The 14027-nt window shown below is 38.1% G+C and overlaps 1 long non-coding RNA gene across 1 annotated transcript; it reads left to right on the top strand.

The window, feature by feature from the left end:
• The first annotated feature begins 12199 nt into the window (after positions 1-12199).
• Positions 12200-13729, top strand: LOC107836651 (uncharacterized). Its single transcript, XR_001662595.1, has 2 exons — positions 12200-12389; positions 12495-13729. It is a non-coding gene; the product is annotated as an uncharacterized LOC107836651 (long non-coding RNA).
• Positions 13730-14027: the final 298 nt, after the last annotated feature.

Raw genomic sequence — 14027 nt, 5'->3', positions numbered from 1 at the left:
AAATTAACTGAAGGTATTGGTGTGGCCTAGTTAAAGTCTGACATTTTAGTTCTGACTTATATGCTGTGTCATGACCTTGACCAAGCCGTTCAAGCTCAAATACTCTCCCATTAACTGATTCCTTATGTAATCAGTTAATAAATGCATTTTTTATTTACTAGGATTAGTTTGTTTGGTGATATCAAATATTATATTTGGCAAAGAAGCTAAAAAAGAAGAAGTCCCACAGCAGTTTAACACTGTAGGAAGTCAGCGCCAATCCTAATATATGATGTTAGAGAACTTAATATCTAACTGTGTGTTCTCAATATAGTTATAAAAAATGTGTTTTTACACTCGCCATCAAGGCAGCAAAAAGAAAAATGCTTCAGAAGGTTTGGGAATAAAGTTTATTTGCTGAAATATCTATAATTTTCTGCCCCAGGGGTTTGCAACCTTTGCAATGCAAAGAGCCATATTTGCCCTCAATCCTGCTAAAAACAACTCATTTAGAGCCACTAAGGTTTCATGTCGTTTTAGAAAAAAATAACTTGTAATTTTTGATAAATATCTACTGTGTGTCATTTGGACAGAACCATTTTTTTTATTTTTATTTCTAGATTTTAAAAAAGAAAAACAAAAACAAAAAAAAAATGATTTAGATGTATCCAGCCCCTTTTTCCAAACATCTACAAAACCAGTTTCCAGCGTAATGACAAGAAAAATAGACCTAATAAATTCACTGGTGGTGAATTTAGTCTCATTTTGTTGTGGAAGGTCCACAGAGTCACAGGTTGCAGACCCCTGATCTGCTCTAATATGTCTAATGGCTTCACAGTTTTCCTCATTTTCACCAGCAGCACCTTCTGCCTGGTTTGTTATTTTGCCCCCTTTTGTTTTGACTTGTCTTGCGATGGGAATATGGAGATGTTCTGAGCTTTGCATCCCTGGCTGTGTAACAAAGCTGTGATGGATGTCGTGTTTCCTCTGGAGGTTTTTTTGTTTATGACAGTCACTATCCATTTCAGTGCATATCGGCGTTGCACAGTGTGCTGTTACGCAATGGGCGTGTTGTCTTGCACAGAATTGATTTATGCACCTTCCTGTAATGGAATTTTTTTCGTGTGTTTTGTTTTGTTCGGGGCCCTTGCTCGTTCTCTGCTCTGACCCCAGGTTCTAATGTAGAATGAGATGCTATCCCAGAACATAATGAAGTGCCTGTAACAGCTTGCCAGCCTGAAACGTGTCTGTGCTGACATTTGTTGTGGGTTTTTACTCCCTCTGGCTCAGAAAGCCGCTGTGAGAAAAGGCTCATGTGTGCTGGTGTTTGAGAACAACATTAAACACTGAAGCTGCATTACATTTTTCTTAAAGGAACCTAAAACATTTATGGGTAAAAAAAGAAAACCCTTCTAGCTCATGGACCTCTGCAGCAGGAATTACAAATTGTAAATTAGACTCAATTGAAGCCACTGATTATAGTGACGGGAGGTACTTTCACAGAAACCCTCAGAACGATGTGTTCATCTGTAACTGCTCAATGAGTTCTTTAAAAGAGTAATGTACCTGCAATCAAGTAAAATATCTTAAAATAATTTCTCTGGTAATTATAATGTTATTAGAAAGGCATTTAATTTAACGCGTTAAATTAAAATCAGTGGCGTTCAGCCAGCTGCACTGAACCCATTGAAAACCTCACCAAAAATAAACTCTTCCTGAGTTAAAATATTAGTATTGCTGTTTCTAAATGAACATAAACTTGTTTTATTATGAAAGCACTGCATCTTTTTCATTATTTTGACCATTTCTCATTTTCTGCACGTAAATACTAACGTTTTGCTTGGAAGTTGTCAGTAGTTCATAGAATATAAGAACAATGTTCATTTTACTGAAACATGTACCTATAAAAAGTTAAATCAGAGAAACTGATCTTTTTATTTGGTTTCTTAGTTTTTTCCAGAGCTCTATATAGCAGTTTTATATCAAGTGAAAGTAGCTGCTTGAATGTGCTGAAGAAAATGTCTGATTCTGCCCCTTTAAAAACAAAAACCCCAGCATGTCCACCTTTTACTAACCAAATTACACTTCTACCACAAATACTCAGCTTATGGATCCCTCGAGTTTTCCCAAAGCCGGACAGTCGACGGTTCGTTGTTGCATGACATTCGTATTTACACATGACGCAGACAACCTGGGGAAGCAACTCCTGCTTCAGTATACGTCATTCCCTAAGCATGATGGGTAATGAAACGATCATGGAGAGAGCGACACACCTTTCTGCAGACAGCCTCACTCGGGTCAATGACTTTCCAACTTACATCCAGGAGTTTTTAGCCATTTAACAATTTTTATTTGTATTTTGTGAAGAATTATTCAGTTCTACATAACTCCTCCCTTCAGCCTGCAGTGCAGGTTGGTTGTACTGGCCACTTTTACAACAGAAAAGGACAAAATGGTGTACTGGACCACACTGACCTGTGCTGCACTGTTAAATAAAATTGACGTAGTTTGTAATCTACCCTCAAATGTAACCAAATGAAACTTTCAAACTAAAATTTCTTAAATGCCAGCCCAGCACTGTGTTCTCAGAGCTCTTTGTTTAACATGCTCCTGCTGCCAGCACACACAGAACGAATAATATCCAGAGCCGAATGCCACAGGAGAAACGGCGTGGGAAGACGTCACTTGAGTATCATTACTCGTTGGATTTAGTTGAGGAGCGCAGCGGTGATGAATCTTTCCAGCCTTATTCCCTGCATCTCAATCCTTAAAGCCCAAAGCTCAACACTGTTCCATTAGTTTGCCCTGTGCAGCCATCAGCCTTGTTGTTGCATGAGAAACAGGAAGCCCTCTATTCCCTCTGAACACAAACACCCAAAACAAGACGACGTGAGCTCTTGGAGAATCGGCTGATGGAGATGTCAATCTGTTCAGCTCTACACTTGTTATGGACTGAATTCAGATGAGCCAATGACAAATTGCTTTTTGTAAGAAGGTCCAGCTGGAGATAAAAGCCTCCAGTTCACTCCAAAGCAGCAAGAAGGGACTGATTTATTAAGAGGTTAGGATTCGTCTTTGCATCGACAGGCACTTCATCAGGGTCCAGCCTGGCTCTCACGGTCGACCAAAAGGCAGATGTGATTGGCAGCCTCTCTGTTCAAGGTCTTTGACTTGTCTGTGTTTGCAAGGTTGTGTTATTGACATTTAAAACAGAGGAAGTCATCTGTGTGAAAAGGGGGATCTGGTAATAGTCAATCTTACACAGGTAAAAGAATAAAAGGAACTCAAACGTAATGTGCCAATGTTCTACGGAAAAGGATTAATGTTCGCCCGTCATCACTATCATCACCTTGAATGACATGCCCTGTATGAGGTTAAACCTTTAGGTCCAGATTCTGTAGCTTTGTAGTCCAGGATGGCCAGGAATTCCCTCTCCATTTTAATAATAACAAATAAAAGGGGTTTTTTTTGTGGTTGATTTTTCTAAGCCTGAGTTAATGGAGGCGGGTGAAGGCGGACAGATGGATGAATGATCGATAATTGGCTGGATTTCCAGGTATTTATCTTCCCACTGTTATGTCATTAAGACAATCACTCATTTTTATTTATTTATTTATTTATTTTACCTTGCTAGTGAATCCTAGTCCACCAAGTCAACATGCTGCCCTTACCTGAAGGTGGCAGCAGTTTTAAAAGCAGCTTGGGTTCGATGTTCCCGTTACAAGAACTTAAATGGCCTTTTAATCTTCATTTGCAGGGTTTGCTGCTTTTATTGCCTGTTGCTGTTGCATCAGTGCGTTGCACTATTACTCAAAAGACGTTAAAGACTCAAACAGAACATCAGCACCTGGGAGGGAGAATAGTCATTATGACTAAAATAATCCTTTGATGGAGGCTTGGCTGAGTGATGAAGGAAACGACTACAGTAATTATTCACTTTTGTTAAGTAATTGGTGAATAAATGTAATGACCCTTTCAGTGAGTTGTTTTTGAAGAGTAATTCATTAATATTCATCTGTATCTCCCCCAAAGCATGGCTTTGTAATGAAGAAATATTAGTGACAAGTAAGCAAACAAGTCATTTAAGTTCCTGATATGATGTCATTTCTTCAGTTTGAAGAAATAATGGATAGAATAAAAAATAATATTTAATGTCTAGGTACTTTAAATGTGACCTATTATGCTTTATTGAACAGGTTAGGCTAGGTCTATGATTTTTACAAAACATGTTCATTACATTTCTTACTCTAAACACTGATTAGGTGATGAGCTTTAATTCTGATCTGATTATTTTGAGTTTCTTTCAGAATGACTTGTTTTAGGATGTCTTGCCACTTTAACTCCAAATAAGTTGCTTCTGGCCTCAACATATATACATTTATGTAAAAATGGCTGCGAACAGATGCACAATTATACAACTATACTTCTTTGAACAGCAGAAGTGGAGCCTCCTGCACAACCAAGAATTCAGCAAGTAGTTTCTGGATGGCAAGTCAACAACAAAACACTTATCTTTTCCTTTCTGATTTGAGGTGCTAAACTGAGAAGGATTTTGAAACTGCTCATTATACAGACAGCAAACAACACGAACCTATTGTTAAAAACAGATGGGTGGTTTTATTTAAGCGCTGGGATGGATTTTAGAAGCAGTAGAGACTCAAATGTAAGTACAATAAAGTTACAAAATGTAAATTTAACAAAATAAATCTCCTTTAGAATAGCTTTTATGGAATTTACATGTTACCTTCCTGAACTTAAACGGTATTTCCATTAAATGATCTTAGAACTTACTGTGTAGTTCCTCAAACTTGCTTTCTTACTTACTAAAATGTTTAGAAACTGAGGCGTAAACTCCAAATTTTATGAGTTAGAAAAGCAACTTTAAAGTAAAGCAACCAGAAGAGTCCATTCAATGTCTAGGACAGAACCTTCTTTTTCCTGTTAAGATTCTTCGGCAGGGACTGAGTCGTCAGCTAAGGGAAAACCACGAAGTCAAAAAAGAATTAAAGCCGGTTGAGCGACACTTGGTGCCTGCAGGGCAATTTCAGCTGACAAGCTAAAAAAGAAGCACAGATGGGGGTAAAAGAAAAAAAAAAGTCTCATTTTTTTACATTTGTAAATCTATATTTCCCTGCTGGTAATTTTCAGCTAAATGACTGACTGGGATTTGAAGAAAAAGTGGTTTTTTGAAGAAGTGACGACAGAGACGAGATCTCTCGACCGAGTTTTCTTCCCACCTTTAATAAGTCTCCCTCCTGCTGTGAGTCTTGGGGTAACACTGTGGGGGGAAAAAAAGCTTCACAAAACTTACATCTTTGCACACAGAAAGAGGATATTAGTGCTCTGTTGTCAATGGAAGAATGTGGATGATGACGAACAAAGGGGAAATAACGATGATCATTAATGTGCTTTGGGGAGGGGGCCGAGTCAATGAGAACGCTTTTCAGTCCCCTCTTTAGAGTCACTGAAGAGTGATGCGTCTCTCAGTAGACTGTTATTAATGTTCCATCAGGAGCCTCTGCAAAGCTACTGCAATGAATAATAAGTTTAATGATGTTTGTTCTCTGTGATGACACGTCTACAGTCTGAAGAACCACTTAGTATTAAACCAGCACTCTGCTGCAGCCACCAAGCCACTTACACTGCATACCCCATCATTTTGTTATTCACAGTAGTCATTGGGAATATATCTCATGTTAAAATATTTCTGTCAAAAATAGATTTTTCCACCTTGCAAAATTATAGATAATTATGGCAGTTTCTTCACTTTTTTAAATGACATGACAATGAAATTAGGTTTTTCTTATTCCCTCCAATGCCTTGAATTTTAAGCAACATGACCTTTTTAATATGCTCTGCCACTCCACAGCCTAATGGTGGTCCAGTAGGCTATTGAAAGGTACAGTTGACAGGTGGGGACAATACACCTCAGTGTTGAAGGAAACTTTTATTGGACCTGCTTTTTGAATGTAACAAGTCTGAGGCTCCAACCGTCTGCTGGAATCTACAATATTAGCTTTTGATTTACATTTACATGTTACTCCATGGAAAAGTATTCCTACTGCTTGAACCTTTTTTTTTAAACATATTACAACAGCATATATCAAAAACTACCGTATTTTCTTTTCTTTGTGTCTACCTTGGGTTGGTTTGTTATAATTCCCAAATAAAATATGTTGGAGGGCGGAGGGATGCTTCGGCACACCACTATGATATTTCTCAGATGTCTTATGTAAGCACTGCTCCTGGTTTAGGGTCCAGCAGTACTAACTCCCATGCCAGAGCAGCTATCTGGGCTAAATTCCTACCAGAGTGCTCCCTCATGCCTTAGGCAGAAAAATTAGTTAGGGTTACTGGAAAAGGATCCTGAAAAGTAAATCCGTCTTGCACTTTATCCTACTTTTGGAACGTGAATCCAGCCCAGTAGAAATAAGTTAAATCTGAAGCAAAGCAACGTCCACATGCCTGATTTTATGGTAAATGCATCACTTAGTCACAATTTCTGAAACAACTGAATATCCCAGCTGTATCCTATTCATTTACACCACTTCTACCCCCTTCGTCAGCATCTCTGCTGCTGATTTGTTATCTACTTCCACATTAGCAGCAAGTGGTAATTTGAAAACTAATGAGCTGTCTGTTTTTAGTGGGAACAATGAAAACATTACTCTTAGGCAGCCTCCAGTGGTGCCAGTGAATGATGATGGCCACATTATAATTATTTTCTCCATCGTCCTGGAGCCTGATCACGTGTGGGTTTTGTGCTTTTAAGGAAAAAAAAGGGACAAAAAACAGGCAGGGGAAAAACCATCAGTGCAACTTTATGCGCATTTGTTACACTGTATTTTCGTCACATCAATTGTTTTGATCTGAATAATTGTAGTTTCAGCTTCACAACGGCTGTTTTGATCATCTTTGCACAAGATACATAAGCTGTTCATACTTTGATGGAAGACAATTTGAGATAAATGGGAAGTTTTATCAAATATCTGAACTTTGCTGTGATTAAATGCACCAATATGCGTCTAATGCATCCATCCATGATTGATTACGGCTATGTCAATTGTTAAAATCATCATTCATTGAATGCAAAGGGTGATTTATAATGCAAAGCTGCCATTGGTAAATGTGTGAGACTTTTGGTTTTTAAATTTCAACAGAAGGTGAGGGACATGTTGTGTTGCAAGACCAGAGCTATTCAAGTGAATACTGCATCAAATTCTTATTCTGAAGGTTTTCTGTTGAGTATTTCAACAATGAAGTGTTGAAATACTGAAAGTACTTCAGCTGACAATGGCTATTCACTCACTGCTAACCTTGTATGCCTGCTGGTACTCTGCGGTTCACATTTTAGAAAGTGTGTGACCTTTCTCCTGCCCCGTTTTGCACAATATTGTTCTGGATAGTTGGGTTCCAGTTTTGGTCTAAGCTGCCAGCTGAGAAAGCTGCAGTCATAGTCAGCTGAGCGCTGTGGGGGTCTTTGGACAGAGACAGAACCAACCAATCTCAGATTGTGGGGGTCTTCTTTGGCGCACCCTCCAGGTCATTCTGGGAGATTTTAAGGCATGAATAGCAAAGGGAATAAAGTGTAGCCTGACTATTTGCTGCTAGATATTCAAGGATTTTTCTGCTTATTCACAGATTTTTTTTTTTTTTTTTTTGTGGAGCATATCTAAAATATTTTTAAAAATGCAGCTTGGGAAGGTGAAATACCCAGGCATAATGCTGCTTGACATGCTATTGGCTGGCGTTTGCAAAACAGTCGCCTCAGGAGCGCCTTTAATTTCCCTTGGCGCTAAGCGGCTGTACTCCCAACGCTGAAGACGACGGCTTCTAGTAGTGATAATGTGGTTTCTATTAATGCACATCAAGGTATATTTAGTGTTAGAAGTTTTACAATACGCAATCAGAGTTTTTTGTAACATTTTAGAGAAAAATAAATTGCACTCCTGGAATGGCTGCTTTACAAACACCAACCAAGAGCTAGTCAAGTAGCATTGCTCTGATTTCAGCATCCCAAGCTGCATTTAAAAAAAAATGCTCTTAGAAAAGAAAATCCATGAATGAGCAGACATTTGACAAATAATCTGAAGACATTGGCATTAAATTCCAGTGGATATGGACACATTTCCAGGGTCAGTTCTGCATTAAATATGAGCTCTTGATGAGGATGGAAATATGTCATGCTGTATCAGTACAGACCCTTTGCTCAGCAGGGGGTACTGGGCAAAGTTTACTCAGGAAATGATTTGTTTGATATGAAAACGAGTCCTGCCACATTTTCATTTCAACTTGAAGAAAATTGACTAGTATTTTAAAACTTAAAAGCATGGAGTTTTGTACACACAAATATATTTTTCACAAATGAAGCAAGGTGAAGCTGCATAGTTGTAGACATCCAGTTTTCTTGTGAAACTGGAAAATAAGATAAATGTCAAATAATATATATGAAACTCGATACTCCAATCAACACAAATTAAAAAAATAAACTTTTGTGCATCTATATCAGCAGAAAAAGACGTCAGAATGATTAGATCTCTATATTTGTTACAGTGTTGAATGCTTTCATTGTTTTAACTTTTTGCATTATAACTATAGAGTTCTTTACATTTACATTTTGTAACTCTGGCCCACATTACATAAAGACTACCCTAAGTGAAAAATTATACCAGACTGTCTAAAAACATAAAACCTGGAATCTCATCCTTTGCTTTGTTTTTCTATGAAATAAAGTGTGTGAAGCATTGTTCTGAAAGTGAGCTACAATCCATGGTTGTTGATCATTTGTTTGGGTGGTGAGTGCGGATTTGTTCATCATCTGCAAGAAGAATAAAGTGAAATCCTTGAATGCTGCACTTTGTTCATATTAGATATTCATTAGGTTTGATGGGGCTTCAACTCTTCAGGTTAGGCCACATTTCTAAAAATCAACTGCAAGTGTGATATTGAATAACTAGGAAGAAAAACAGTGAAAAGAAAATAAACTGTCTTTCATAATGCATTACAAAGATACACTTATGTAGTAATAACATATATAGTAATGGAGGACGTGTTAAAGAAAGGACTCAGATCCGACCGAGACCCATTTTTAACTCCAACTTCAGATGAGATGTCAAAATGAGAAATGTGCTCCATCAGCTCTAGAGATGAGTTTCAGAAGGATTATTCTGCTCACAAATGCAAGTTTGGATTTCATGTTTATCTAATTGAACAGTGAATGCCAAACAGAGTACTTAATCATGGGAAACTGAATGTGTTCATGATTGTCAGTCCAGTTGAAAAGCTCCCTTGCTTACTCTGTTGGATTTAGGAGGAAAAGCATCAGCCAGAATCAGATGCACCTGATTAGCTAATCAGAAACTTTTTTGGTTAATAGGAAAATGAGAACATATTTGTGCCGACTTGTTGTGGATCCTTTAAGGAATTTATAACTGTAATTTTTGTCATCACATGAGAATTTATACTGATTTACACACAGCAGCATTTACATTTGCCTTCTGATTACTGGCATGTTTTAGGTAGTTTCTGGGAATTCAGATTTTTTTTTTTTTGCACATCTTTTCTGGTCAATACTTAACTATGGCAATGAATTACAAATCTGAAACAGAGGTGGGCATTTACATTTAATGCACCATTTATGGTTATACATTTTTAAAATTAATTTTTAAAAACCCACAAAATGGTTAGTTTTACTTTTTCTCCACTGTTTGTTCAATAAGATTATCAATAAATGTCATTAAATTTGAAAATCTGATTAAATGTTGTTGCTTTGTGCAGCTTAGTGATACAGATCACACTTCTTTATACGATTGGTGTTGAATATTACTAATAGGTATGATTTTCAAGATCAATATCTGTGTTTGTAGGACTCTGACGGTCATGCAGTTACAGTAGTACATTTACCTAAAAGAAAACAGGAATAATTCTCATCACTTTCATTTCTGGCACAATATCACCACGTCCATATTCCCCACCAGACTCACAAATATGTAATGTTTTTTTTTTGTTTTATTTTTGTAAGCTGTTAATTTCAGTCCCTGAACAAATTTTATTTAAAAAAGAAAAAAATGTTTTTACAAATCTCCCAGTGGTTTATTTAAATCCAATCAGCTGGAATATGGCTTTGTGTGCCTGACAAACGGACGGCTTTTATAAACCGAGTAAAAACAGGATACGTTCATACAAATGGGGAAACAAGTTTAAATTATTATCCCTGAATTATTCATGATTTCCAGCACCTCGCCGATCTCTCCCTACCAGCGGGGAAACGTGGAGCTTGAATCAAGCCGTTGTTTCAGCTCTTAGTTTAAAGGTTGAGCGCCTGGCAGCTCACACATCACCGTTCGTCCTCCGAATCTCTGCCTCACCATTAGGAGTCAAACTTTTCTCAAAACTTTTATCATTTGCAGCTTAATGTGAAACATTGTTTACTTTTGGGTAATTTGCTGTGCAAAGAATGCAAATCAAACATGTACAATACACAGAGCACAGAGCCTTGAGCCTGTTTGTTGACTTTTTATTTAAATAGAAGTGATCAAAGTGCGGCACAGTCACATGAAGCTAAAGGATGCAGACGGAATATGGATGATGTCCTGGCAGATGGGTCTTAACTCGTGATATAGTGAAGGAAAGACACACAGAAATAAAGAAAAACATGCATCCAGACAGCCAAACTGAAACAAGCTATAATCTCCATCTCTGCGCCTGCTGTTGCTTTTCTCTCCATTTCGTTTAGGGGTCTAAATGCTTTGGTCGAGCAGATTGGGGGCCACAGCTGGTGCTCGCCTGCACCACACATGTAGGGCCATTGGAGACGGACGTTTAAGCCTAATATATGCGGGCACACAGAAAGGAATCAGGAGTCATACTGGGGATAAAGACAGGGAGGGACGCGGCTGAATGAATTTCCTCTGCTTCATTCAGGAATCGTATTTCAGCAAGCAGGCAGTGAAACCGCATGATTGCTTTCTTCTCGAAACGCTCCAGATAGAATGCAATATAGTTTCATATAGTTTCAGCAAAACTGCATTGAAATTCTACTATTTTCTGACTAAATATACATTTGATTTTAGATTTTCCACTGAATTTTTTTTCCCACCTTCTTGAGGCCACTTAAGCCTCAACGTCTCAGTTCTGCTAATACACAAGTATTGAACAAGCATCTGGTCTTATCAAGAGTTTCAAGGAACGCTCACATAAGCATAATACGGAGTTTGCCATCATTTTATTTATTTTTTTTTGCATAAAAAGGAGAATATGCTAATAAAATGATTTGTGGATGTTTTAAAGCAGAAAACAGTCATATTAATACTCAGTTTGTGCATCATTTGTGCCAAACCAAGCAGGGGAAACCCATGACATTAACTCATTGCATGGCTAAACTTCAACTCCTAAACCAGAACCTTCATCCCTTCAGAAGTAGTAGGGATAATACATCACATCAACATAAGGCAATGTGAAATTACAAACTTGGATTTCAAATTATACCAACTTAAAACTTTCCACATTCTTCTTTGCAAAATAGCTCATGCTCACATTAGATGGAGAGTCAGATTTCTACCCAGATTTAACTCTGGACATTGACTAGGCCGTTCCAACAGTTTAATTCAAACTGTTCCAGTGTAGCTTTAGCTGAATGTTCATGGTTGATGTTCCAGGTCTTTAGAAATTCCAGGTTGTGTGCAAAACAAGGAATTTGACTTTGGTTTCAAGAGCTCACTAACAAACCAGCCACTCCAAAACTCCAGACGTGATCATCTGCTGTGGTGCTACAATAGTCTAAACTATGTGAACTAATGCATGTTGAGGTATATTTGGTGTTTAAACAAGTTCCTGCCAAAGTGGAGGAGTTTACGTACCTCAGGGTTTGTTCAAAAATGATAAAAAAAGGAAGGAAGGATCAATAGGTGGATTGGTGCGGCGTCTGCAACGACGAAGAGAGAACTGGGCCAAAAGGTGAAGATTTCCCTCTATGACAGAAACAAGTGGATGAAATATAGATTCTCCACAGGCTGTTAAGTCATTACAAGCCTGACGTGATGCAGGGTGTAATTTTCTTTAATTATGGCTGTCTACAAGGATGTAAATTTACTATTAACATATACACAAAAGCAGAGAAATATCAATATTCCAAGTGAAAAAAGGAATGTTATTAAATTGAATTCATCCAGTTAGCATGAGACCACCGTATTCTCACTGCGTTATGTTTTTCAAGGTGCTCTTGGCGTCCTCATCAGAAATGAAGAAGCAACACCTTCCTAATGAGCAAAGTCCCAGAGAGAGCCGGCCTTCGCAGATGAAACGCCCATGCTAAGTGTCCAGGTGAAATCACAACTTTTACAGAGTGTGTGACCAGCTGGTGTCCTCCTGCTGTGCTGCAACTTCTCCCAAGCCTTCCAGACCTGAATCAGGTGAACACACACATACACACACGCACACACACACACACACACACACACACACTTTCTGTCCATTGCGGCTAATGAAGTAAAGCACCTTTTCCTTCTTTTATCCAGGCCAGGCCCAGCTGCCTCTCCATCCGGTAAAGGGGCCAGTAAATGTTAATCAGGTAATCAATGCTGTAAAGCTGATGGATGTGGGAGGAAACAACAGGTTAAACCGAACACAGCAGGAAGTTTTAGTGAGAAAAAGTAGTTTGAAGCCTTTGGATTCACCCAGGATACCAAAAGAGCGCCTCTTCGATGCTTCAACACGCCTGGTTTAAGCTGCTGAGCATTTACCAGAAAACGATAAGATGCTTTTGTCAAGCCGAGGAGGTTGTTCAGCTATGTGAAGCATGTTCATTTGGAAACCACACATGTAAAAGTAGATTGGATCAACCCACACCAGCGGAGCTGACTGCTTCAAAGGCCATTATCAGTAGAAAAAGTCCTGCTTTGGTCAAAGCCAAGAGACACGTAACACAGATGTGTGTTTAAAAGAAGGCGAGGCCCATTAAGTTTTAAATACGGTGAAAAACACTTGGTTCTGTTGGCAATAAACCTCCATGACTCAAGAAGAAGGATATACAGTACTTGATGTCAGCATATGTGGGTATTTGGTGTCTGATCTGTACTGTTTAGGTGTTACATTTCATTTAAACTCGGTAGTCAGGATTTCATACTTCTGTGTCGTAACCCAGATAAAGTAATCGTTTAGCTGTGGTCTGTGTCCAGATGTGCTGCTCTTTCTGCCATGTGTAGCTCACAGATGATCTGATCTGGTTTTCCAGTTTGCACCTAAATCACGACTAAGTTGAGTATGAAACTGTTCCCAGATCTGGTTTATAAATCGATTACAGGACGGTTTTGTTGTACAGCTGACCTGTTCAAGGTTCAGCGTTGGCAGATATTTGTGGAATGTGATTCCAAATTATTCATGAAAAATCTCCCTTGTTTGGGAAGCTGAAATGCGAAAGCCAAATCCTTCTTCAGCTTCTATTTGCAGCCAATCCAGGAGCACCTTTCATTTTCCTCGCTTCTGATTGGATTCTGTGGTTCTTGAGCCAAGATGCTTTCCATGGTCCATAATAATGCATATGAAGGTATATTTGGTGTTTGAACTGTTAAAATACTAATAATCATTATGTCACTCTGAGTTTTACACCTTTTCATTTAATCTTCATTGTATCTTATTGTTTTTAGTTCCTTTTTCTATGTTTTGTGCATCTTCCTGTTATGCTTTTGATTTTAGGTTTATATCATCTCCTTTGGGTAACCTGGAGCACGTTTATTAAAATTATCAGTCAGTTCAATGCGTCTGTTTCTTCCACCAAGAAAAAAACCTTCTGAGTCTTAAGATGCTTTTTTTTATTGCTTTGATGTTTTAATTAAAAGGTTTAAAGACAAAATCCTGACATTGGACCAAAATTGCTGTTATGAATCTAAAAGACTGACTTAAATGTCGCATTCAATTAAAATTCTCATTGAAGTAAGTCACTAACAAATATCCAGAGATAAAAAAAGATTGGTTTTAAATGACAGTTTTCTCTCTGTTAGACAAATTGACACAACATGCAGTTCACCTGTCAATTTTTTTGGTATTATAAA

This window comes from Poecilia formosa, unplaced genomic scaffold (assembly GCF_000485575.1).
Source record: "Poecilia formosa unplaced genomic scaffold, Poecilia_formosa-5.1.2 Scaffold72, whole genome shotgun sequence".
Classification (NCBI taxonomy): domain Eukaryota; kingdom Metazoa; phylum Chordata; class Actinopteri; order Cyprinodontiformes; family Poeciliidae; genus Poecilia; species Poecilia formosa.
Note: the sequence above shows the minus strand (reverse complement) of the source record. Positions and strands in the feature narration are given on the sequence as shown.